The following is a 27,500-nucleotide window of genomic DNA, read 5'->3' on the forward strand; positions in this document are numbered from 1 at the left end:
TACACCAGTCTATTCTAGGAATGAACTGCGTGGCATGAGCGCCCTGTAACCTTGTTTGTGTGTGTGAACTGTGGAGACGGGACATTAATCCAAACAGCGTGAGTGATGCGACGCAGCGTAACCTGCCTGAGAGTTCACTCTGACTGTGACTGTATCAAACGCCAAGACGAGAGAAAAACACGGCTGTGTGTTTTTCTATAGAAGATATTTCTATGCGAAAGCATAAGACCAGGTTCTCAGCGCGCTCACCTCTCCATACCCTCCTGTCCTGTTCCTCTGTTTCTGCACTTCATGGCTCAGAAGAAGCCGCGCAGCCCCGGCAGCGAAAGGCAATCGAAAGCTATGAGCTCCCGCTGAACCTGCGGAGTACTTTTGGAGTGATATGAGTGATGTCGATTGCATGATCAGCCCGGGTCACTGCAACGTCTGGACCACTGGAGGCATATTTCTGCCATGAAGCAGCTCGTCAAAAGTTTGGGCACATCTTGTCTTCTTTTCCAGTTCAATATTACTGCACAGCTATTGTTAACAGCCTCTCAGCTTCTTGTTCTCCTCTGGTATGAAGAGCGGGTTTCCCTCACTTCTTATTTGACAGTTCTGTTTTCTGACTTTTGTTAAAAGTACGTGTTAAAACTCTTTGTGGTTTGAACATCTGAAAGGTTTGACTGCTGATGAGTGCTGACATGGCTGTGAGGGGATAAAATGCATGGGCCTCAGTATAAATCATAGTAGTTACTGATATATACATTACTGAATTATTCAGAGTACTTAATACATTATTTCTAATAGGTGTTGAATCATTAGTAGCAGTTACTGAGTAATTCCTAGTATTTTTTGCGTAATTAATACTAATTCCTTAATGATCCATACTGGCTATTGAATAATTCATAGTAATTATTCTGAAATTCACAGTAGGTAATAAGTAACTTGTAATGATTGTGGCATAATTCATACTGGTTCCTAAATAATTGATAGTAGTTATTAATAATTTAATAGTTATTGCTGCCTAATTCACAGTTGTTACAGAATAAATCATAATAGTTAGTAAATAATTCATAGTATTTACTTTGTAATTAATAGTGGGTAGTATACAATTCATAATAGTTACTGAATAATTCATAGTAGTTGCTATGTAATTCACAGTGGTTACAGAATCATTTATAATAGTAAATGAGTAATTAATAGTGGTTACTTAATTATTCATACTGTCTACTGAATAATTCATAGTAGTCACTGAAAAATCCTTGTAGTTACTGAGGCTACAGAGCTATTTAGAGTAGTTACAGAATCATTTGTAGTCGTTAGTAATTAATAGTAAAAACTGAATAATTCATACTGAACAAGTCACAGTAGTTACAGAATAATTCATAGTACTTACTGCATAATTGATGGTATTTACATAGCAATTAATAGTGGCTAGTGAATATTTCATAATAGTTACTAAATGCCTTATAATAGTTGCTGAACAATTCATAAGAGTCAATATTTAATTCACAGTGGTTACAGAATCATTTGTAATTGTTACTTAGCAATTAATACTGCTTACTTACTAATTCATAGTAAAATATATATATATATATATATATGCATCGTAGTTACTGAGTAATTCACAGTGCTTACAGAATAATTCCTAACAGTTCTTGAAAAATTCCTATTAAGCACAAAGTAATTACTGAAAAATTCATACTGGTTTAAGTGACCCTTATTAGTCCCACAATGGGGAAATTTCCCCTTCGCATTTAACCCATGCATGAAGTGAAACACCACATACACACTAGTGAGCACACACACACTAGGGGCAGTGAGCACACTTGCCCGGAGCGGTGGGCAGCCCAATCCGCAGCGCCCGGGGAGCAGTTGGGGGTTTGGCGTCTTGCTCAAGGACACCTCAGTCATGTGCTGTCGGCTCTGGGGATCGAACCGGCGACCTTCCGGTCACGAGGCTGGATCCCTAACCTCCAGCCCACGACTGCCCCTAAAAGCAAGCACAGGTCACGCCCAACATGGGGCTCGAACCCATGACCCTGAGATTGAGTCTCATGCTCTACCGACTGGGCTAGCCGGGTTAATGAATAATTCATGGTATTTACTGAAATCCTGTGTTTTAAGTGCTTTAAAACACTTTGAAAGCTGTCCTCAAACTTTTGGCAGGCAGAGTAAGCACACGTACGCCTTGCTTTCCCGGCCCGTCTGAGCCCTTCTCGGCATTGTATTCAGTGCCGGGGTTTGCGCAGCCCGATAGTTGGGCGCCACGTTGGCAGTGCGCGTACATCTTTCCCTCTGCCGGTTTTTTTACACTTCCATCAATTCCAGATCCTGTTTTTGCCTGCTGAGAATGACGGCTCATCACTGGTGACTGTCTCCGCTGTCTTTAGACAAAGACGCAGCAGCAGGCCGGCTTCCCTCCACACACCGCCTGCCTGCGTGTTACCCCTGTGTTTCAGACCACAGACAAGACAGTCTGTCTCCGTCTGACTGGGACTTTGAATCTCCGGCAGACAGACAGACCCTCCACTGCATGAATATTTCAGGGCTGTGGGGTGTGGACGAGAGGATAGGAGTGTTTCTGGCTATGCATTTAGATCTATGCGGGAACCAGATGTCCCCGGGTTCATAAAAGCGTGAACACGTCGACACCGTGGGGACTTTTGGCTGCTCTCTTTCCCCAAATAAATAAATAAATGAATAAATGTATAAATAAATAAATTTAAGTGTGCCGCACATTTCTATCCAATCAAAGAGGGCAGAGTTTGAACTGCTTGCTTCTGGTTGAAAGTTAAGTAATTAGAAAGGTTTAGCATTGCCTGTTGTAGTTTGCATTAAGCATGATTTAATATTTCATAACCTGTGTTTCCTGTCAAGGATAGCTAGCATTTAGCGTGCTTTAGCATTCCCTATTGGTGACAGCCTCATGAGTAGCTAGCCTGAAGCATAATGTAACGTTTACCGTCGTTGATAGCCTGCTTTAATGATTAAGAAGGATTAAGTGACCCTTATTAGTCCCACAAACGGGGAAATTTCACCTCCGCATTTACCCCATCCGTGAAGTGAAACACCACATACACACTAGTGAACACACACACTAGGGGGCAGTGACCACACTTGCCCGGAGTGGTGGGCAGCCCTATCTACAGCATCCGGGGAGCAGTTGGGGGTTAGGTGTCTTGCTCAAGGACACCTCAGTCACGTGGTGTCGGCTCTGGGGAATTGAACCAGTGACCGTCCGGTCCTTCAAATGTACTTAAGTATAAATAAAAGTACTAAAAGAGTAATTCTGGCTCTGATGTCCTGTTATCATTTTTATAACCAGACTGGCTTCATGAACTCATTTCAGGTGAAAGTCCTCCAGCGTCTCTCTTGGTAAACCAGTCTTTTAATAGAACGTCATTAATTAGTGACGCTGACGTCTATTAAAATGATCAGAAGCACAAAACACTGAAGGTAAACAGGTTCCATCAGGGAGAACCGAGTGGCTCTGAAATCACTTTTTACACACAAGCAAAGTTTCAGTTTCAGATTTATTTACAACTTAGTTCCAAGTTTAAGTTGAATAAAAACTGGCTTTAAACTCAGGATCACAGATGAGCTCCTTTACTATGTTGATCTGTAGGCGTCTGTTCATAAACATAAACCAGCCCAAACTCATTTACTATAAAATGAAATGGTGTTTGTAGAAATTCAGAAAAAAGCCGCGTCAGTCTCGACTGCATATGTGGACATATTTCTATATTGAGCTCTATTTACACAAAGTTAGGTTAGTTCATCATTTATGTTGAACAGACTCTCCCAAAGTTTTACGCTGCTGCGCTGATGTTGAACCGCGTGCTGCACTGGGTCGGTCTGACCAACAGGTCAAAACCAGCTCTAAACAAAGTGACCGCTGGGCCCTGATTGGTGCTCTGGCTTTGCGCTTCTTTCGTTTTGACATGTTACGTTTTTATACACACAGAAACCAAAAGGAACGACAGATTTCTCAAAATGTAGGAGGAAAAAGTCGGATATTAGACTCTGAAATGTAGTGGAGTGAAAGGAAAAAGTCGCCCAGAACGGAGAAACTTCAGTACAGAAACACCAAAAATACTAAAGTACAGAAACTAATTACATTTACTCAGTTACTCAGTTACTGTCCACCACTGGTATTTAGCACGCTTTAGTGCCCCCCCCCCCCCCCCTTGTTGATAGCTAATCAGAGTGTAACTGGCAACGTTCTGACTGGCCATCATAAATAAACTCCAAGACACCTCAGATGGCCTCCCTGTTGAGGCAGCATCTGAGGCAGAGGCTCAGTCGTCTGCTGATGTCTGGTTATTTCAGAAAGTAACTCCAAATCTCAGAAAGGCCCAGAGCCTCTGTCATTCCTTACACCAGCTGACTTAGTTCTAAATTAATTCCACAGAGGGAAGCGCCTCAAAGCTGCCCTGATCACATCCAAAGCGTGTTCGGGAACACATTTTTCCGTCTCAGACGGCGAAGCATCCGTGTTAGCGCGGCGCTCCGAGCAGTGCTGCCCCTTGTTTGTGGAGCTTTTAGCGTCGTGAGCGGGTGTAAACAAGCGTCTTCGGGTTGTAACTTACGCACACGCACAGACCAGGCGCGTCCAGGCCCGGCTCCGCAGCCTGTTAGCATTCCCTTTGTTCCCAAGCTGGGACCTGCAGAAAAAGCGAGAAAGCGTTAAAGCTCGTAAATATGGAAGATTCTTCTCTCGATTTTAAAGACTGCTTGGTTGAAACATCCCCCTCTCCCTGTCTTTCCCCCCTCTCCCTCTCTTTCCCCCCTCTCCCTCTCTTTCCCGCCTCTCCCTGTCTTTCCCCCCTCTCCCTCTCTTTCCCCCCTCTCCCTTTCTTTCCCGCCTCTCCGTTCTTAAAATGAAAATTTAATGTTGATTCCGAAAAGTGTTTGCACTCTTTAAAATTCCAACCCAGCAGCTTTTTTCAGGGTGACATGTTGTTCAGAGCCCCTACTTTTCCGCTTCTGTCTCTATCTGGCAAAATCCCGCTACCGTCTGTTCCTACTCTCTCAAAAAGAGGGTTCCTCAAGGGTTCTTTAGTAAAGGAAATGAGCCATGAGTTCTATCATGAGTTCTATGTAGGACCATTTCATGCTTAAATGGTTCTTCGAATGGTGAAAAAGTTCTTTAGATTGACATGGAATGTGTTTGTAGATGATTCTAAACAGAACCTGTTTTTGGAAATGGTTCTAGGTAGCACCAAAAAGGTTCTATAGTACAATAGCAAGCCTGTAACAGCAAAAGAACCCTTTATTTTTTTTTTAAAAAGGGTCTATATACAACCATACACGGCACATTCCCCATCATTTCACCATGCGAAGAACCATTTACACGTGGAATGGTTCTAGATAAAACTGAATAGAACCCACTGCATTGTTTTTGGGTTGTTTCCATGCCCTTCCACGCCCTTCTTAACCCACCGCTAACCTTATGGGATTGGGGAACAATGCTGACGTTGATGGGAATGAATGAACATGAACAATCACCCTCATTAGATATGAGTTCTATAGAACCATTTTGTGCTTAAACGGTTCTTTGAATGGTGAACGAGTTCTTTAACTCGATAAAGAATGTGTTGTAGATGGCCCTTTACAGAGCCTTTTTTTGGAAATGGTTCTAGATAGCACCAAAAAGGCTCTTCTATGTTACAATAGCTAGCTTGTCATAACACAAGAACCCTTTGTGTTTCAAAGAACCATGCAGAGAACCATTTACACCTGAAATGGTTCCAGATAGCACTAAAAAGCCTCTTCCATGTTACAATAACAAGCTTGTCATAACACAAGAACCCTTTATTGTGTTGCAAAGAACCATGCAGAGAACCATTTATGCCTGAAATGGTTCCAGATAGCACCAAAAAGCCTCTTCCATGTTACAATAACAAGCTTGTCATAACACAAGAACCCTTTATTGTGTTGCAAAGAACCATGCAGAGGACCATTTAAGCATGGAATGGTTCTAGATAGCACCAAAGGGCTCTTGTATGTTACAATAGCAAGCTTGTAACAACACAAGAACCCTTTATTGTGCTGCAGAGAACCATGCAGAGGACCATTTAAGCATGAAAAGGTTCTAGATAGCGCGTATGGTTCCTAATAGAACCACTGCCTTTATTAAAGAAGCCTGTTATGTTTTTTAAGAGGGTGTCTTTGTGGGTTGTTTCCATGCCCTTCTATAGTTGTGCTGCACTAAACCCAATGCTGTAATAATAACTGTGGAAATGTACGTGGATGATTATGGATTAAAATTGTGAACGTTACACACACGAGCATCACTTCATAAGCTTCGTTAGATAGTATGTTAGGGTCATTCTACAGAAACGTCCGTTTTTGTGTCCCTGTCATTTACAGATATATTACACTTGAAAAAACAGGATCACAATTTATTTCAATTTTACAATAAAACAAAAAGTCATTTTAACAGTTTCACCTTCTTGAGCCTCAATTGAGCAACACTGGCTTATAAATCAATCATATAGAATTCCAAGCACCACAGAAGAGCTCATTCTCAGTCGTGTGTGAAGGCTGAGGACGTATTTTGAGGTAAAAAACACGTTTTTAAGTAATTTTAACTGCAATAATCTCTACAGGGCTGTGAAATATATGATTTAAATGACAAAGAAAACAAACAGCAAATAAATATTATAAAATATATGAAAGTTCCCCAGGAGTCGAGTCACTGGTGTTACTGTGTAATAAAAAATCTCGTATTTTGAAATAAAAGTCACACCGATGACGTCACTCGACCTCCTTTCACCTGTTTTCTGAGGATCTATGGAGAAAAGCTCATGGTGAGTCCACTGCGTCTCTCAGTTCTCAGAGATTCTGTCATTCAGCTCATGATCCCATATGAAGCTTCTAGCTGACATCACTGTGAAAAGATAGAATACAAGTGGATTAAAGTCCATATTTTAGTGGACGTTCCCTGATGGACAGCGTGTGGTTTGATGTTCAGTAGCCGCCGTTTAGTAAAACGCATTGTTCATTAAAAACGTCTCTGGTGTTTCCTGTATTTTGTGTAACACCGATGACGATCAGTAACACCAGTGACTTGTATGGAGAGATGGAGAAGTGGACGTTTCTGTAGAACGACCTGTTAGCGAACATTTGACTTTGGCTAAAAAGCTTCAACCAAAAGCCTCTTTTACTTTATCGTACAGCATTTTTGTTGCTGTTGAACCTCCAATTGTCTCCAAAATGTCAAAGATTTCATGTTTGGCTTCATACTGGGGACATGTGGTAACTATAAAGAGCTAAGTACACGGCTACAGACACACACCCAATCCTTCCCCTCTCTCAGGAGATTGAGGTGGTCTCTCAAGTGGAACATGGAACCGTGTCTGTTGTAGCTGCTCGGTCCAATTATCCTGTATTTTGACACGGTCTGCTGCAGTTTGGCTGTGGAGCACCGAGCTACAGTAAAGAATCAACAATTCCGCTGGCTTCCGATCAGAGTGGAAACCCAGGCTGAGTCATATAGGCTGCTAATAGGAACCCTGGGCTTCCAGAGCCATCGCTGTCTTTGTCCTTGGCTCAGTATGTGTTATGTTGTCTCTAATCAATGTGAGTTCACTGCTTTGCTCAGTTTGGGTTGATGTGCTGGTAGAACCTTCAGGATTATCTGTAGATCCACAACAGTGTCTCAAGAGCCCACATGTGATCTTGTCACGAGAATGTCTGGGGATGACCATGAAAAATTGGGGGCTAAATGTTGGTGGGAACACTTTGTGAATGCAGAGCTCAAAGTAGGAGCCAGTGGTCAACACTGATTGTTAACCCATGGGTGCTGCCTAGGTGTCCAAAAACTCCACTGCTGCTCCATTTAAGGTGGAACAAGAAAATGTAAACAAGAGGTTGGTCAATAAGAAGCTGAATTTAGCTTCGTAGAAGCTAAAGCCTCCCTTTATATTCTTTTTTGTGCCCTGAAGACAAGGCTGTCAGCTACAATGGAGCTCGATTTGACCTATAGTCCTCTAATTCAGGACCAGACTACTGAAATCCACGTTTGGTAATGACCGAAATACAAGGTTAAGGACAATAAGATGTCTTGAAAGCACCTCTTGCAGTGCATTTATCTGTTGTGTTGGGCAGCGTGTGTTGAGTTGAATGGACCTACTAGCCCAGTGCTGGTCTATATGACAGTTAGCTGGACATATTGTTGTTATTGTTCAGAAGTGTGGTGCCTGTCCCATAATGCTGAGGGAAACATCCACGCAATTATGTTTCGACACAGCTGTTTGGGCTAATTTGGGGCAATTCCCACTTGAATAGGCCTTAAGTGTGTAAATTACCCGTTGTGGAATACCTCTTGGAAAACAGTTCTGTAAACCAGACTATGTGCCTTGGAAGTAATGGCTGGCCTATCACCAACAAGCTTAGTTTGCTTGGCGTTATTGATTGTATTTTAAGTGTTACCCTTTTGGATTTTGCCGCAGCCTAGCACCAAAGGTCCAACAAGTCAGTGCCAGGCGTGGGTTCTTGTTCACTTTATTAGAAATCCTATCTAGCTCCACCTTCCTGGTGTACAGGCAGACACTGAAACCGGATTTGTTGATGCACAGTGTCTTTTAGCCACAGTAGCACAGCTAAATAATATCTGGTCAGCTGGTGACAGTCTGAAATTGCACACCTCTGTTAACAACAAAGTGGTCAGTGAGTGGAAGTACAAGGTAGTTGTTTCTAATAAAGTGGCCAGCGACTGTTTTACCATGTTCACATGAGTGCAGCCTTATTTCTTTACAACTTTTGAGGTTTCCTGGTTTTACATGTTCACATATGTGAACTCAAATAGACTGTCTAATTCATTTATAGTAGCGGAGTCAAGTTAGCTCCCCCGTCACCATTCCCTGCCTTCACCACTCACCCCGTGACCTTGATCACTCCCGGCAAGCTCACTGCGTTGTTCATTTTCCGGAAGGTCATGGGCTTCCTAATCAGTTACCCAGCATCAGAGAGCTCACCTTGTGCTCTCAGCGGGGAGGCCACTCCACCTGGAATGGCTTTTAACCAGGTCAGGCCTTGTGTACTGATAGACTTTCCTCCCAGCCACATGACAGCAGTGTTATTTCTATTCGGTTACCCATTCAGTATTTTCAGACAGATGTGCTGCAGCAGGGATGCTTTTGTTTTAAATGTTCAGGTATTGCTGTGAAATGCCATCTTCACTCTGCATACTGTATACAAAAATGCAAACTTTAGTAAACAGTGTACGTTAATGTAACAAGATGCTATTCCATGTCATTTTGGACCACTTCAGTTGGACCACCTGTCCTGAAATGGATGGTTATACAATGTAAAGGTGTTAGGAGGTACTGATATGCTGCATTGTTCAACCCCGACTTTTGCGTCTGAATAACTCCCAGTTTGGCATCTCAGATCTTGCCTTTTTCATTTCGGCTCTGTTTGCCATCAGCGCGAGCATTTCTACTCAATAAAAGTCATGTCACCTCCTGTGGTTTCTGGAGTGTACTGCAACCTGGCAGACCGTATCTAGAACTGAAGAGCAAAGATTTTCAAATCCAAACTTCAAAATGGTGAAAAAAAAAAACGCTTTACTTTTAATGGAAGTCAGTGGAACCAGACTTTTTGTCCAAGTACTTTTGGGCCATTTCCTTTAGTCCATTCATCATGAAGTTTACGTACAATGTAAAGGGTAACAGGCAAATTCAAATGTGAGAAAATGAAAAACGAATGAAAAAAGTCATTAGAAGCCAGTAATTAGCAGTCATTCTCATTGTAGGCTGAACGACAGTGTTGCTATGGCCAGGCTTAAGCGTTAGTAATGAGTGATGATTATAGTCATGAAAAAGTCCCATTAGCTGAATTACTGGCTTGAATTATGCGACCTCTTCTATGACATTTTCTGTTCTTTTTATGGTATTTGCATTATTTACATAGACATGTGCTTGCAAGTTGATATCATGGGGTGTTGAACTTGCCGTTACTATAACATTAGGTGTACAAAAGATGGGACAGAATGTGACGTGCCAGTAAAAACAGATAGCAGTTATTAGTAAATTCAGGTTTGATCTGTATTCAACCGAAAACAGTATAAAGTAATGATATTTGATGTTTTACCTTATTTACTGTAGGACAGATACCGGTTTATCACAGTTATCACAGTTATACCACCTTTCTTTTCAACAGTGTTCAATAATATTGTGCGAGTTGAGGACATGAATTTATCTTGTTTTGAAAGTGGAATTTTTTTTCCATTCTTCATTTATATAAGGGTCATCAATGTAATTGTTTGCAGTTCAATGGGAGACAAGCAGGCTAGTACTTGTAATCTCTGATTATGCAGCCATGCTCTTGTCACACATGCACAGTGTTTCTTGGCATTGTTAAATGTCTAAAAGGCAGCATGTGCTGCTACAAAATATATACATGTCTTTCAGATGTATAATTTAACAGCTTTCACAGGTGTCCACGTTACCCACTACTGTCCCTCCCTCACCATGACCGACTCTGGATTTTGAACTTTACGCTGGTAACAACCTGGATGGTCCTTGACTTCTTTCACGCAGAGAACACAACATCCATTATTTCCCTAAACAATCTGAAAGATTGATTTGCTAGATCACTGTACATGTTACCATTGTGCATAGTGCAGTCTTTACTTTACAAACATTGTTTACTGATGAAGTATTCTCGAGCCCATGCGGTGGTATTCGTCAGAGAAGCATACTGGTTTTTAATGCAGTGCCATCTCAGGGCACTTGTCTGTTGTGATTTTTGGCCTTGCTTTTTATGCACAGATTTCTCTGGATTTCATTAATCTTTTGATCATATTTGGAGCCATAGATGGTGAAATGCCTAAAATTGCTCATGGAGGAATGCTATTCTTCCAACCATTCCTCCAACCCTATAAACCAATGAAGCTCCTTTCATACAGAAGCATGTTTCCCTCACCACTTTTAAAATGATTTTCGAAAATTTCGATGTTCCTAATCCTAAATTGCTCCTGCCCCAACTTTTTTGGAACGTGTTGCAGGCATCAGTTTCAGAATTGGCGTAGATTTACAAAAAACAATGATGTTCATAAGATAAAACATTACGTCTTGTACTTTTGCTAGAAAACACGTCAAGCTGGATGTACAAATCACTGCTTTCTGTTTTTATTTGTATTTCAACAATTGTCCAAACATTTTTGGAACAGGCCAAGTGATTTTTGCTTTTCATAACATCTTTTGGTCCGTTTTTCATAAAATGCTTCTGATTTTTTTTTTATTGTAAAGATGAAACCATGACTGAGTTCCCTTCTCAGTAGGCACTCTCGGCCTATGCAGTCGTTTCAATTACTGGGATTCCTGCTAATGAGCACTAAATGAATACAGGCAGTTTGTTTGCTTGCTTTTCCCCCAACTGTACACAGGATCACTGAGGTTTTAATCAGAACCACGTACATGTATGTGCCTGCACTTGTGCGCGATAAGGAAATGTAAATGTGATGACAGGGAGTGTGTAAATATTCAATTATGCGCTGATTGTATTTGCGCCATCACCACGAATGCATCTGCTTATGGCTGTAATTAAAGCAGGTCTAGGCTCCTTTAATTAGAGGTTGGTGGGGGTTGCATTGTATCGAGCAAGGAGAGCAAAGGGGCGGACGTGGTTAAAGCTGTAATGAGAAATTTCAGAACAAAGTGGCAGCCCTGACGATGAATCCTCAAGCAGCACTTCAAATAAGGCTATTAGAATTCAGATGGCCCTCGGAAGGAAGGGACGGCGGTGCGGCTTTAAAAGCTCCAAATGGTTTGTTTACATTTTTATTGCCTGTAAACACTCGAGTCAAAAACCCTCCTAATCTGACTCACAATGGGCTATGATAGTGGTTCTGAGCACACAAAGCATCTGAAATGTGTTATCTCTGAGAACATGTCTGCATATATTATTGGCTTGATGTAAACAACAAAAAAACATAATCTTTTGCCCAAACAAATGCTGCTAACCAGCTGAACTCTAGGAACGATCTGAATTCTGCTTCTACCTCTTCAATACACAGAGTCAAGATTCAGTGACATTTTCAAAAGCTGCAAAGTGTAATGGTTTGGAAATACATGAGGATGAAACATTGTGGTGTTATTCATGTTAGCTTTAAATTGGGTGACCATGGTAGCCTAGGTAGTGCTAATCACTGTGTTGGCCTGCCTACTATTGGTGACTGTGTTAGTCTAGTTAGTATCGGTGACTGTGTTAGTGTAGTTAGTATCGGTGACTGTGTTAGTCTAGTTAGTATCGGTGACTGTGTTAGTGTAGTTAGTATCGGTGACTGTGTTGGTCTAGTTAGTATCGGTGACTGTGTTAGCGTAGTTAGTATCGGTGACTGTGTTAGCCTAGTTAGTATCGGTGACTGTGTTAGTCTAGTTAGTATCGGTGACTGTGTTAGTCTAGTTAGTATCGGTGACTGTGTTAGTCTAGTTAGTATCGGTGACTGTGTTAGTGTAGTTAGTATCGGTGACTGTGTTGGTCTAGTTAGTATCGGTGACTGTGTTAGTCTAGTTAGTATCGGTGACTGTGTTAGTGTAGTTAGTATCAGTGACTGTGTTAGTCTAGTTAGTATCAGTGACTGTGTTAGTGTAGTTAGTATCGGTGACTGTGTTAGCGTAGTTAGTATCGGTGACTGTGTTAGCCTAGTTAGTATCGGTGACTGTGTTAGTCTAGTTAGTATCGGTGACTGTGTTAGTCTAGTTAGTATCGGTGACTGTGTTAGTGTAGTTAGTATCGGTGACTGTGTTAGTCTAGTTAGTATCGGTAAATGTGTTAGTCTAGTTAGTATCGGTGACTGTGTTAGTCTAGTTAGTATCGGTGACTGTGTTAATGTAGTTAGTATCAGTGACTGTGTTAGTCTAGTTAGTATCGGTGACTGTGTTAGTGTAGTTAGTATCGGTGACTGTGTTAGCGTAGTTAGTATCGGTGACTGTGTTAGCCTAGTTAGTATCGGTGACTGTGTTAGTGTAGTTAGTATCGGTGACTGTGTTAGTGTAGTTAGTATCGGTGACTGTGTTAGTCTAGTTAGTATCGGTGACTGTGTTAGTCTAGTTAGTATCGGTGACTGTGTTAGTGTAGTTAGTATCAGTGATTGTGTTAGTGTAGTTAGTATCGGTGACTGTGTTAGTGTAGTTAGTATCAGTGACTGTGTTAGTGTAGTTAGTATCGGTGACTGTGTTAGTGTAGTTAGTATCGGTGACTGTGTTAGTGTAGTTAGTATCAGTGACTGTGTTAGTGTAGTTAGTATCGGTGACTGTGTTAGTGTAGTTAGTATCGGTGACTGTGTTAGTCTAGTTAGTATCGGTGACTGTGTTAGTGTAGTTAGTATCGGTGACTGTGTTAGTCTAGTTAGTATCGGTGACTGTGTTAGTGTAGTTAGTATCGGTGACTGTGTTAGTCTAGTTAGTATCGGTGACTGTGTTAGTGTAGTTAGTATCAGTGACTGTGTTAGTCTAGTTAATAACCAGCCAAAATCTCTGAGGAACGTTTCCAACACCTTGTTGAAAGTGTGGCATGAAGAATTAAGGCGGTTCTGAAGGCAAAAGGGGGTCCAACCTTTTACGAGCAGTAAAGTGGCTGGTCAGTGTAGAATGTAGATGATAAAGAAAGCTTGGTCAAGCCAATTATCTAATGACCTGCCATGCCTTATTATTCTTTCCATGTTTACTCTAGTTAAAATGTTTTGTAGGAGGCCGGTTCAATCAGTAAACGCACCTGTTCTTTCAGGTCAGGTATTCTGGAGTTTCCAGTGTCTCATGCTGGTTTTTTTAGCAGGGACTGAAGCTCATCACATCAAACAGCGAAGACAGTCTTATCAGTAGTATAAACTGGACAGGATTAAGGGGTTGTGCTTTTAGTTCTACCAGTGTGGTGTGAAACCTGTCCTTTTTCATCTAATCTGTAGGATAATTGCTGCACTGAAATGCTGTTTGGCTAATTTCCATCACTGCTTGTACCACAAGTAGATGTTGGCATGTGTGAATTTATTCAAATCGAGAAAGACCTACTGGCAGCTATGATGCATAATGGCACGTTTCAGCATGCACTGGAATTAATGTCGGGAACACATGCTGACAGATACAGTAGAACATCCCCAAGCCGCCCTCTTTTATTTAAGCTTCTGACAGCACTGATATCAGTAAATGATAATGCTGAGCCCAAAGTGACATATTCCCCCCATCTTTTTGATTGGTCTTGTTAGATTTTTGCTGTACATGTTAAAATCGCTGCCAAAATGTGTTTAGCTTGCATTAACGGTGCAGAGGCTTCCGGAAGCGTATCTATTTGTTCCAGTGTCATTGTCAGACAGCCGATGTTAACTGGTGATGGCGACATGCATGTTTTCTTGTTTTCTTGCAGCAAAGACAAAGTAAATTGGTACCAAAGACGAGGAACAGCAAGATCCATCATGAAACAAGCGAATCTTCACATTCTAATTCAAAGCATTTCTGTCTCTCTCTCTCTGTCTTTCTCTCTCTTTGTCTGGCCTCCAATGCATTGTGTTGCTGAACAAGGCAAACGTCTGCGTTGGCTGGAATTTATGAGCATTGGGTAATGATTAGAGAGAAAGGGTGAGCAAGAGTGAGGGAGATAAAGAAAAAGAAGGAAGGAGATTTACATCTCTCAGCCCTGAGCGACCTCACACCTCTACTAATGCCCTTCATCATCGCCTCTGCCTTAAGCAGCCATTCTGTTATGCTAATCGTTTTTGTCTCCATTCAGCAGAACAGGTGGAATGTGCTGAGCCAAGCTGAGAGAGACAGAGCTAGAGAGAGAAAGATAAAGTTCTACTGCTCTCTGAAATCCTGGAGCACTGATGTCAGACTCGCTAGCTGTAATGGACATAACTTTTGGAGAAGATTAGTGTTCCTGAGCAGAGGTTAAGGCCGACCGTAGCAGAGCTGAATTTTGATCCAAACGTGAAATCAACCTGAGAATATTTTGTGCAAATCCATCATGAACTCTTCTATAGCACTAAGACATATGATATCTAATAAAACTCAAATTAAAATCTGAATCCGACTGTATCCCAACAAAATTCAGTCTAAACCGACTGTAGCCCAACCAAATTCAGTCTGAACCGACTGTAGCCCAACCAAATTCAGTCTGAACCGACTGTATCCCAACAAAATTCAGTCTGAACCGACTGTATCCCAACAAAATTCAGTCTGAACTGACTGTATCCCAACAAAATTCAGTCTGAACAGACTGTAGCTCAACAAAATTCAGTCTGAACAGACTACAGCCCAACAAAATTCAGTCTGAACAGACTACAGCCCAACAAAATTCAGTCTGAACAGACTGTATCCCAACAAAATTCAGCCTGAACAGACTGTAGCTCAACAAAATTCAGTCTGAACCGACTGTAGCCCAACAAAATTCAGTCTGAACAGACTACAGCCCAACAAAATTCAGTCTGAACAGACTACAGCCCAACAAAATTCAGTCTGAACCGACTCTATCCCAACAAAATTCAGTCTGAACCGACTGTATCCCAACAAAATTCAGCCTGAACCGACTCTATCCCAACAAAATTCAGCCTGAACCGACTGTAGCCCAACAAAATTCAGTCTGAACCGACTGTAGCCCAACAAAATTCACTCTGAACCGACTGTAGCCCAACAAAATTCACTCTGTACCAACTGTAGCCCAACAAAATTCAGCCTGAACCGACTCTATCCCAACAAAATTCAGCCTGAACCGACTGTAGCCCAACAAAATTCAGTCTGAACCGACTGTAGCCCAACAAAATTCACTCTGAACCGACTGTAGCCCAACAAAATTCAGTCTGAACCGACTGTATCCCAACAAAATTCAGTCTGAACAGACTGTATCCCAACAAAATTCAGCCTGAACCGACTCTATCCCAACAAAATTCAGCCTGAACCGACTGTAGCCCAACAAAATTCAGTCTGAACCGACTGTAGCCCAACAAAATTCACTCTGAACCGACTGTAGCCCAACAAAATTCACTCTGAACCAACTGTAGCCCAACAAAATTCAGCCTGAACCGACTCTATCCCAACAAAATTCAGCCTGAACCGACTGTAGCCCAACAAAATTCAGTCTGAACCGACTGTAGCCCAACAAAATTCACTCTGAACCGACTGTAGCCCAACAAAATTCAGTCTGAACCGACTGTATCCCAACAAAATTCAGTCTGAACAGACTGTATCCCAACAAAATTCAGCCTGAACCGACTCTATCCCAACAAAATTCAGCCTGAACCGACTGTAGCCCAACAAAATTCAGTCTGAACCGACTGTAGCCCAACAAAATTCACTCTGAACCGACTGTAGCCCAACAAAATTCACTCTGAACCAACTGTAGCCCAACAAAATTCAGCCTGAACCGACTCTATCCCAACAAAATTCAGCCTGAACCGACTGTAGCCCAACAAAATTCAGTCTGAACCGACTGTAGCCCAACAAAATTCACTCTGAACCGACTGTAGCCCAACAAAATTCAGTCTGAACCGACTGTATCCCAACAAAATTCTGTCTGAACCGACTGTAGCCCAACAAAATTCAGTCTGAACCAACTGTAGCCGAAACCAAATCCTTTCTGAACCTGAATGTAGCTGGATACTGAAGAGTGTGAAACGCTGTGAGGTCTGGACGCATATTTCAAGCACGTTTCTACACCATATCTCAGACCATCCAGCATCATTTTTTTAGTTTAGCTTTTTGAAAGCATTCTCTGTTCGGCAGCGCCCACGTTTCCGTCCAAGCAGTCATTCTGTTAACGCAAAATGCTTATCCTCATTAAAATCAAAGGCAGCTGCTGGTTTAAGTATTTATTCATATTTGTTTTCTCTCTCTGTCTGTTGACGGCCTGTCTGGCTATTTGTCTACTTCTCTCTCTCTCGCTTGCTCTCTCTCTCTCTCTCTCTCTCTCTCTCTCTCTCTCTCTCTCTCTGTCCTCTCCATCACTTTGTTTTGGAGCTGCAGAAAGAGCACAAGCAGCTCCCCAGGTCCAGTGCTCCATTTGTCTTTCTCTGTGCTAATTTGATTTAGGACCACTTTTAGTTCATTTGCATGTGGGCACATACTAAATCAGGGCTGCCTAATGAAGTTGTGTGAGCCCAAAACTGAATCCCCTCCCACGCACCCAAGAGGACTCACCTTACATGAACAAGACGCCGAGATTTTCATTAAACCGGGTGAAATATTAAGACAGATGCCTTTTATTTTGCCGTAGTAGGTGTGGAGTGTTAGGTGGCGAGAGCGGGTGGGGGCTATTAGACTAGCCCACCACGTTCACTTTCACAGTGTACCACTGGACGTAAAAACATAGCCATATGCTGATGTGTTTAGGGTGGGCTTGAGAGAAGGAATAGAAGTGGATGGCTGCAGATGGTGAACGAGAGAAGAAGTTTTACTGAGGTTGAAAATGTGTATTTATTCTGACTGTTAAGACAGAATTCTCAGAACCGTGTTGTTAATAATGCACTAAGCACGCATAAACGATGCGACATGAGGATGTGTGCATTGGCTTTTACATAAAGAGCTCAACATTATGGCCCATAAAAATGATTAGCTGGTTGGCTAGCTAATAGTCTTTAGACTGTCAAGCTAGTATTTGATAATTAGCCATCTCTATATGTTGTTAACACATTTGCTTATTAGCAGTAACTTCTGATCTGAACAGCAATTAAACATTAGCACATGGTCTATGGACCTTTATCCAGCTGGTTTAAATGCACTCTTAATTGAACATATTTGCTTAACAGATTTTAGCCTTCACTGTATCCTGTTGGCTTATTAACCATCACAACTTCCATCATTTTAGTCAAATGCTGTCCATGCACTCTGTACACTCTTAGGCTAAGCTTGGCTAATTACCCAAACATAGATTGTTGATTTTTATCCATCACAGCTTTTAGTTTTACTTTTTAAGCACAAAACTCAGCTAAATATACTCAAGTGAACATTGTTCAGTGTTGGTTGGTTAGTGTAGTGGTTAACACCTTTGCCTTTCACACTGTAGACTGGGGTTCAAACCCGCACAAGCACCCTACACTATACCGATAAGAGTCCGTGGGCAAGACTCCTAACACCACCTTGATCTACCTGTGTAAAATGATAAAGTCAAATGCCATAAATGCAAATGTAAAATGTGGTTGGTTCAATCAAATCACGTTCATTGTCACATCACATTTACACAGGTGGTGGAAAGTGAGTAAAAATCCTAGCCCCCTTATATAATTTAAATACAATATATATATATATATATATATATATATATATATATATATATATATATATATATATATATATATATATATATCATATTCATAATTGAAATAAACATAAATAAACATAAAAACAATGATTGTATGATGTGATTGATGAGTAACAAGAATTTCTTGGCTCCATATTTTTCCTGGACACCTTCACAGCCGCCACAGAGACTCGTTAATATCATCAATTACATCATGAGCTCAATTTACTGAGCACTGATTGGTCAAACCAGGAGCTGCTTTTTAACTACATATAATACTGGACTTCCTCGAGGAGAGACTTGGAGATGGGTAAACACACACACTAATATCCAGAAAATCACTATTTATTTTATAATAATTTCATTATTAATTAATCTACTATACATTTTATTTATTCAAATATCGACACTTCTCTCAGCAAATAAACACAAACTACACAAATAGATTTTGACAATGTGTCTTGGGTGCCTAAGACTTTCGCACAGTACAGTATGTGATGTATTATATATTATATAACACAGTACTGTATTCTGTGGTCCAGATGTGTAGAATACAGTATGCTGTATTACTTCACTAATATTACCCATCTCTGTTTTTTTAAGCTAACACGTTTGATTATTATCCATCTCTTTTTATTTATTTATTTTTTTTACACTTTCTTTTGACCAGACCACTGGAGCTCTCATCCACACCACTTGATGAAATCTAGCCTGTGTCCATTTCTGGACTCTACAATTTGTCAACCTGTTTGCTAATTAGCCATCTCCAAATGTCGAGCTGACGCATTTGCATATGGGCAGTCATGGGCTGGAGGTTAGGGAACCGGAAGGCCGCTGGTTCGATCCCCAGGGCCGACAGTCCATAACTGAGCCGTCCTTGATCAAGACACCTAACCCCCAACTGCTCCCCGGGCGCCGTGGATAGGGCTGCCCAGCGCTCCGGGCAAGTGTGTGCTCACTGCCCCTAGTGTGTGTGTGCCCATTAGTGTGTATGTGGTCACCGATGGGTTAAAAGCGGAGGTGAAATTTCCCCGTTTGTGGGATTAAAAAGTGTCGCTTAATTAGCCATCACAACGTTTCACGTTTTTCCTGTAACCAGACCTCTCGAGAGCTTCCAACCGTGACGTTTGATGCTTTAGGTGTGTCCACATCCGCACTCGTTAAAAGAGACGTTGGCATTTAGCATGCCAACAAAAACGATCCTTCATAAAGAGCAGGAGCTGGGAGATGTCTGCTGTGATGGATGCTTATGTGATATGAGAGGCGTGTGATTGACGTCTCACTAGCCCTGTGATTGACAGTAGAGACAGCCGGGTCCGGGTGGTTTTGGGCAGATGAGAAAGTAATTAAAGCGTCCAGGCGCAGAGGCTGCCTGTGTAGCAGCATATACTTTATTGCATAACGTGAAAAGATGTCATTAGGAATTTCATTAGCACTTGCTTAGTATTGCAAAATGGCAATAAGGCCTAAACTCTGCAGTGTTTGTCTTTGGCCTTGACACCACATTGACCCTACTTTCATGTGTGTGTTATTAATTAGATCTTCAACTTGCTAGTCAGTTGCTCTGGTGAGTGACAAGCGTGGCTAAAATTGCAAAAATGCTAATGTCTTGCTGATAATATTCATATATACTGTGTCCGTAGAGTGTGGAATTTCTGCTGTCAGTGCTTTCAGAATTCCTGGTTCTTTATCTTGGCAATATTGTTTGGCTTTTGATGCATCGAGATTCATGTTGATTCATGCTTTTATTTCTTAATACCCATAAAGGAGTAAAGGTTTAGCAGTGTGGTCATCTTCAGCAAGGTTAGATGTTGCTGGTCTGATGGTCCAGTCTGGATCATTGCGACTCTGTCTTTGTAATTGTGCAGTGAAAAATGTGGAAGACGTGTTATTTTCTGAGGAAGCCGTCCGTGTTTATCACCTTGAGAGTTGCTGAGGACGGCTGGACTGGTTCTTTCGATAATGACCACTATTATGAAGGAACTTTAATCATTCTTTATCGAATGGCTCTAATGTCCCCCTTTCTCCTCTCATCTGCGATTGCTTTCGTACTTCTCTTTGAGATTCGTGCTCGAGGGATCTGTAACGATGCCGCCTCCAGCCCGCCCAGCAGCGTCCTGTTTACTGCTGTTGTCCTTGGGTTTACTGTGGGTGTTGCTGTGAGATTTAACTGTGTGTGTGTCATTAGACGTGTAACAACGTACGTTTTCGGTCAAGATTCAAAGCGATATTCAATATTTTATATGTTAATAAGATATTGGTTCTTTAGAAGTTAAGTCAGAAGAAAAAAACCCACAGTAAGAAGTTTGAGGAATTATCCGGCACCTATTAATTATCCGCAAAAGTATGTTTTCTTAATACAGGTAAAAATCTGTGAAGCTAGTTTTCATTTCTTCTTAGAAATACTGTAATTCAGTGCTTTCAGTCACTAGTCCAACCAGTTACTCTGACATACAATATTTTACCATAATAATAACAACAACGGTAAAAACCAGTAATATAAACACAAATGTATGTTTTAGTTTTGTAAATTAACAGGAAAAATGTCCAAATACAGCATATGTCCAGTTTATTTACATGAATTTAACTGTTAAAAAAAACAAAACAGATATTGACCATTAAATTTTATACGGCACTTTGACAGTAAAACTTCAGGCAAATGTGGGCATATCCACACCATAAGTCCTGCCCCCTGTCCACTTTGCTCTGGAAAGGAAATCTAGTTTTGACCACTGACAGTGGCTTCTGTGAAAGTGATACTGCTTATTTATTTATTTATTTATTTATTTATTTTTGTACCATTTTGAGCCTGTGCTGACATCACTGCAGAATGAAGGAATGGTTTTGTGGAAAATTCCCAGGTGAGGTCGATCAACCAAACGGGTTTGATGTCCAAATTTTGCTTCTTTCTTTAGCTCAGCACTGGAGCTACGAGGCTAACGTTGCTAACAGTCACTAGAAGTCAATAGCCACCTAAATCTTTTCTGTAAATGCATATACAAAAATTGATCACACCCAACAAAAACACATCCAGATTTTCATTAAGGTAGTGCAGGTTTGTTGATATGGTTTAGGAGACAATTTACTGTCAAGCTTAAAAAAGTTAACACACTTTGGCCATTTGGCTGACCATAGTGGACAGATGCTTTAGACAGTAAGTGTCTGATTCCAGCACGTTGGCAGGGAAAATGAACACTAGACTACATTCAATTTATGTTGTGACTACACAGGAACGCTTCATACTTCATGTTAATTCATGCTTAGTTCAACAAGTCTGCATGACCTTAACACAGACCTGCATGTGGTTTGGAAAGATTTGGGTGACTATTGACTTCAAGTGTTAGCACTGTTGGCCTCATAGCTCCTGTTTTAAAGAGGAAAAGTTACCCTAACATTCCTAATATTCTGTGGAATGCTGTTCCAGAGTTTGGGAGCTATTTAAGAAAGTGATCACTAGCTGAGCTTGTCCAGCTCTGGCTAGTGCTCACCATCTATGTTTACTGTGTCATTAATCTGTTTACTGTATTTCATGTTATATTTGACTACACAGTTTTTTGTATCCTGATTACGTAGCTCATAACGTTACACATATTTTGTAACTGTCCAACTCAGATCTTGTGTATGAGTCCGACTTTTATGTGCACAGCCGTGTGCAAAAGTTAGTGCGCCCTTGGTCAGATGATTTGTTTATGGTCTCAGTACCTTTAGTCAGGGAACATAACTGAACCATAGTCTGATCATGATCTCAGAAGCATGGACTGACCACCCCAGAGTCCAGACCTCATTGTTTGGATAGTAAGAAGCAGAAAATGCAACCAGCTTCTAAGACTGAACTTTGGAGCTGTGGAAAAATGATCCCTGAAGATCCCTGAAGCCAGAGAGTGTCTACAGCTGTGTCCCAATTCAAGATCTATGAATGCAAGTCCTTCAAAAGCTGTGTGGACCCACAAAGGCTGAACTGAAATGAGACGTATTTCCTGTTTGCAGTGCAGCATCGCTGTTCCCGCCCTTACTGCTCCATCACAAAAGAGGCCAGAAACTTTTATGTTCGTTTTTCATTTCTTCATTTATTAGAGCTGGAGATGCTTCTCTCTGTCTTAGGCTCTTGTCTGGCTTCTCCAAACTGTCCCGTTCTACTGACAGTGCTTTTCTATGGAGGTTCTACACTCTCAGAAATAAAGGTACTAGACTGTCTCTGGGTCAGTGCCCCTCTTGTCACTGGGGTGGGACCCTCAAGGCTCCATCTCAGTCCCTTTAGTCAGGGAACATAACTGAACCATAATCCACTGAAATGATCTGTTCTAAGCTGGACTGACTCTACACACCCCGCCTCGCCTCGCCTCCAGGCTTTTACTCTACTGCTATGTTTTAAAACATTCGGTTATGAAAAGGAACAAATACCAACTTTTCACCTGGAGAACCTGATTTAAGCTCCACAATCAGACCTTAGAACCACTTAGAACCTTTGAGGGAACATTTACACTGTTTTTACCATGATGAATAAAAATGTACCTGAACAGAACCTTCATTTCTAACAGTATATAGGAGCAGGTGTGTGTGTGTGTGTGTGTGTGTGTGTGTGTGTGTGTGTGTATGAATTCTGGCTCATGCATGTCGTGGCAGAGTGTGAGCGTGTGTGTGAATGTTTCCTCATCGGCCTGTAGATTAAACACAGAGCGTGCGAGATTAATCAGAGCTGCAGTGTGTGTTGTGTGTGTTGTGGTGTGAGTAAACAGTGGCAGCTGTTCACCGTCAGAATGGAGAGAAAAGAGGCAGGAAAATCGGCTGAAATGAAAGACAAAGGGAATCTCTTCCTAGATAAGTACAGCTTGAGGAGTGCAAATCATCTCCAGTCTAAAGCTGTGCCTGCTGAAGCTACTGCCGATCAATATATCATCGGCACTGATGCATCATGCAGTGATGTTAGAGCTGTCACTGTCCATTCTGTTAATAACCGATTCATCTTTTTGGGTTCTTACATTTGACCAACTAATAAAAATAATGAACAGTAACAATCCATTCATAGTCAAAGATTCTGAAATCTGACGAAACACTGGCGAAAGACAAACTAGGAGGTCTTTAAAGTCAGTGTGGAATCATATGTCAGATTTCTGAGAGGTTCTTTTTGTTCAGTAACATTAATATCTTATTTAATTCATTTTACAATGTGCACTCACCAGCCACTTTATTAGGTACACCTTGCTAGGAAAAGGTTGGACCCCCTTTTGCCTTCAGAACTGCCTTAATTCTTCATGTCAGACTTTCAACAAGGTGTTGGAAACGTTCCTCAGAGATTCTGGTTGGTTATTTGAGTTCCTGTTTAGAATGAAGAGTTTCAGCAGATAGTTTGTTGACAGTTTGAGCGTCTGTAGATTAGCCTATAGGGGACTATATCAGACTATACAAATTATGTGAGACCAACATTTTTTGTCAGGAAAGTCTGTGATTAGTTGAAATTAAATATTATTTCAACATAATAAGTTAGAAGTTCGAAGATAGAAGATAGATAGATAGATAGATAGATAGATAGATAGATAGATAGATAGATAGATAGATGAAAGGACGGATGGACAGCTGGACAGACAGATAGACAGACAGGCAGACAGACAGAGAGACAGACAGACAGACAGACAGACAGATAGATAGATAGATAGATAGATAGATAGATAGATAGATAGATAGATAGATAGATAGATAGATAGATAGATGGTGGATAGGTGGATAGACGGACAGATAGGATAGACTGAGATGGATAGACTTTTTTCTTTGTAGGTGAGCAAGCAAGTTATTTGTGTTTATTTTAAATATTTATTTATTTTTGTTATTGTTTGGTTTTTTTTGACATCGTCACTATCTAAAGAAAAACAGGCATCTCCATATTTTCCGACTTTTCTACATCCTTGGCGCCTAGCAGCTGCCCTTTACATTAACCTAGATTGAAAGTAAAGAGTGTTTTTGGCCGGTCAGGAAAAGTTTTCATATTGGAGATACTTGTTTTTCTTTCTGTCTCAAGCCAGCCGCACTTGCTACTTGTTTTATCCCAGAACGACCCTCTTTGTGGAGCGGTCAGAACTGTCTTCACAGCTGGGGTTTTTACCTTTCGTTGCTCACGTGCAGCTCAAGAAAGAGTTGACATTTCTGGTAGCAGTTACCTTTCTGATGATATTAACTCGATTTCCTTCCCATGGGCCAATGGAATCGTTCTCTGGAGTAATGAATTGAGCCTCACTATCTGGCAGTCTGATGAATCTGGGTTTGGAGGATGTCAGAAGAACCTACCTTCTGAAATGCATAGTGTCTATAGTAAAGTTTGGTGGAGGAAGGATAATGGGCTTAGATCGAGTGAAGGGTGATGCTAATGCTGCTGCACACAAAGAGTTTAGACAAGTACATGTTTCCAACTTTGTGGGAACAGTTTGGTGAAGAACCTTTTCTGTTCTGGCATGACTGAGCCCCAGTGCTCAAAGCAGCTCCAGAAAGGCCTGACTGGGTGAGTTTGGCATGGAAGAACTTATCTGGCCCTCACAGAGACTCCTGACCTCAACCCCATCGAAAAACTTTGAGATGAACTAGAACGGAGATTGTGAGCCAGGCCTTCTCGTCCAACATCAGCGCTTGACCTCTTTAGACTGCATGGGCACAAATTCCCACAGACCCACTCCGAAATTTCGTGGAAAGGCTTCCCAGAAGAGTGGAGGCTGTTATAGCCGCAAAGGGGGTCCAACTCCATATCGATGGCCATGATTTTGGGAACTGGATGTCTAACAAGCCCATCGCTGTTGTCAGAACAAAGTTTTTATTGTTTTTTCCGTTTTTGTCATAATGTGAAAATGCCTGTTCTCCTTTACAATGTGTGTAAATTTCATGACCAATGGACCAAAAGAAACGACCAAAAACTACCTTGAAAAACGTTCTGGTTCCACTGACTTAGATGAAATGTAAAGAAGTTTTTTTTCCATCTACCTGTAAAGTTATAATTTTGGAGATGCGAGGTTTTGTTCCAATAGCGCTGTTGAATAGGTGTGAAGGTCAGCGTCCACATACTTTTGTCCATATAATATATAGGACATTGAGCTTTATCAGTACTGACTAAATTATCTTTTCATTGGTTTTATTTGTTATTAGTTTGTGTTGTTATTGTCCCCCATTTATTGATGGGCATTAATTAATTAATAACCACTACGGACTCATTAAGGCTGTAATTAATTCTTTGTTATTGCAGGATGGTTTCTGCATGCCTCTCTTTGAACAGCAGCAGAGAGCACACTGCTTCTGATTGATTCAGCTGTGTGTGTGTGTGTGTGTGTGTGTGTGTGTGTTTGTGTTTGTGTTGTCTTCCCCGAGGGTTTTAAAACAGACAGTGCGAGTAGTGGGGGGTCTCTGATGGTGACTGGCTGAGCAAGCCGGGGGGGCTGCATTGATCAGTGCACGTGAGCGTGAGTGGGCTGTAATAGTGCTGTGGTGGCTGAAGCAGTCGATTGAGTCCAGCTCTGTCTGTCCAGCATCCTGTGTGTACAGACGTCATGCTTTTGTGTTTGTTTCAGGGTGTTTGTTTGTCTTTCTGAAAGCCGGTAAAACTAAAACGGAAAAGCATTACAGAGAAAAAGAAAGTCTTGTTTTCAGTGCAGTCTTGAAGTGGAGTCCCTCTGTCGAACCTTAAAGGGGAAGTCCACCTATTTTTTCCAAATCATCCGTTCCGTTCTCGAGAAACGTGTCAGAATAGTCCACGGTGGTGGTGATGGGAACCAGACGTCCACCTCTAAAAGCTCCCTCACGGAAAGTTCCTCCATCAAATGGTTATGAATTCACCGCCTGATGACTGAGACATTGATTTTGGATAGTTTTGCAATGAGCTTCTGGCTTAAAACGTGCTTTTTAAAAATCCATTCATGGCAGAGAGGTGCATGCAGGGCTTTTTAAGGCAAAAAAGGTCTAAAAGAAAAGTTTTTTTTTCAGATTTATCACAATTTTACCATCATCAACATTATCTATAACAGCTGCTTCACGGATCTGTTTGTATAATAAATAAAATGGCTATAGTTGTGTTGTAGACATTGTGACACCTGGTTTCTGAAGTGAGCCATTTCACATCAAGCCACTCTGAATGGGTTTGTGATTGAATTATGCAGAAATTTGGAAAACGTAACGCTGCCCGAGCGCAAGGCGACGCTCGCGGACCTGAGAAATGAAAGTCTGTCTCACGAGAGAGGTGTCAGGATGAAACACAGTCTCAGGGCAAATCCAAAAGAGCAACATCCTAAAAACAGTCAAAGGGTTCAAAGCACAAGTCAAGACAGAGAAAGACCACTCGGTGGTCCAGGGAAATGGCAGCACCTCACAATGAGGAGACCAAACCAGAGGCTAAAGTCTGAGACAAACAGGCACAGGTGAATCGAATTAGAACTCAGGTGACCTAGAACGAGGCAGCTGCGTGTGATTGGAGGGAAGGGTGACATCAGCAGGACTGGAATCATGGGAAATGGAGTCCTAGAGTGCGCTAGGCAAGGGAGAAGAACCCGGAAGCACAAGAGAAAAATGGTGTTATTGCATTTAAAATCTCTGGAAATGCACAAATATATATATAAAATATATAATATAATCAGTGCTTCAGTAAATTTTACGAGGTCTTTCTAAGAATTTTAATTTTTACATTTATGGCATTTGGCTGACGCTCTTATCCAGAGTGACTTACAATTGGATCATTTTACACAGGGAGGCCAAGGTGGTGTTAGGAGTCTTGCCCAAGGACTCTTATTGGTATAGTGTAGGGTGGTTACCCAGGTGGGGATTGAACCCCAGTCTACAAGGCAGAGGTGTTACCCACTACACTAACCAACCGCCAAATAGAAATATCCCTACATAGGCCTGTGTCCTATAACACAGGTCTCTTATCTGGAGACCTGTGTGGGAACACAAGTGCCTTGCTAAGGTTTGCATGAAGTTAATAAATAAACAACAACTTTTCAAGCCAGCAATAGCCGCCAGGGTTGGTTACCATGGTAACTCGGTTATCTGTCACCAGGCACAGCGACAAACAAGCCAACGCTGCTGCTCACTGAAATGACTTTGCTCGAATGTCTACTATTAAACTCAGTATAAGACGTACTATATGAAATTGCTGTACTTTGAAGAGGTTGCATGTCTTCTGATGCGCGGCGATGTTGATGCATTGAGCTCGACTCTTATTTTGATTTTTAATGTAAAAGGATCGGCTTTCGTCCAGCACAAGATGCAACAGGGCTGAGTTTCGTAAATCACTGTTGTTAAAAGAAAACTTCGTC

The 27,500-nt window shown here is 41.4% G+C and overlaps 1 protein-coding gene across 2 annotated transcripts in view; it reads left to right on the top strand.

The window, feature by feature from the left end:
* dcc (DCC netrin 1 receptor) overlaps positions 1 to 27,500 on the top strand; it is a 419,056-nt gene that overhangs the window by 154,928 nt on the left and 236,628 nt on the right. The window lies entirely within an intron of this gene.

This window comes from Pygocentrus nattereri, chromosome 23 (genome assembly GCF_015220715.1).
Source record: "Pygocentrus nattereri isolate fPygNat1 chromosome 23, fPygNat1.pri, whole genome shotgun sequence".
NCBI lineage: Eukaryota > Metazoa > Chordata > Actinopteri > Characiformes > Serrasalmidae > Pygocentrus > Pygocentrus nattereri.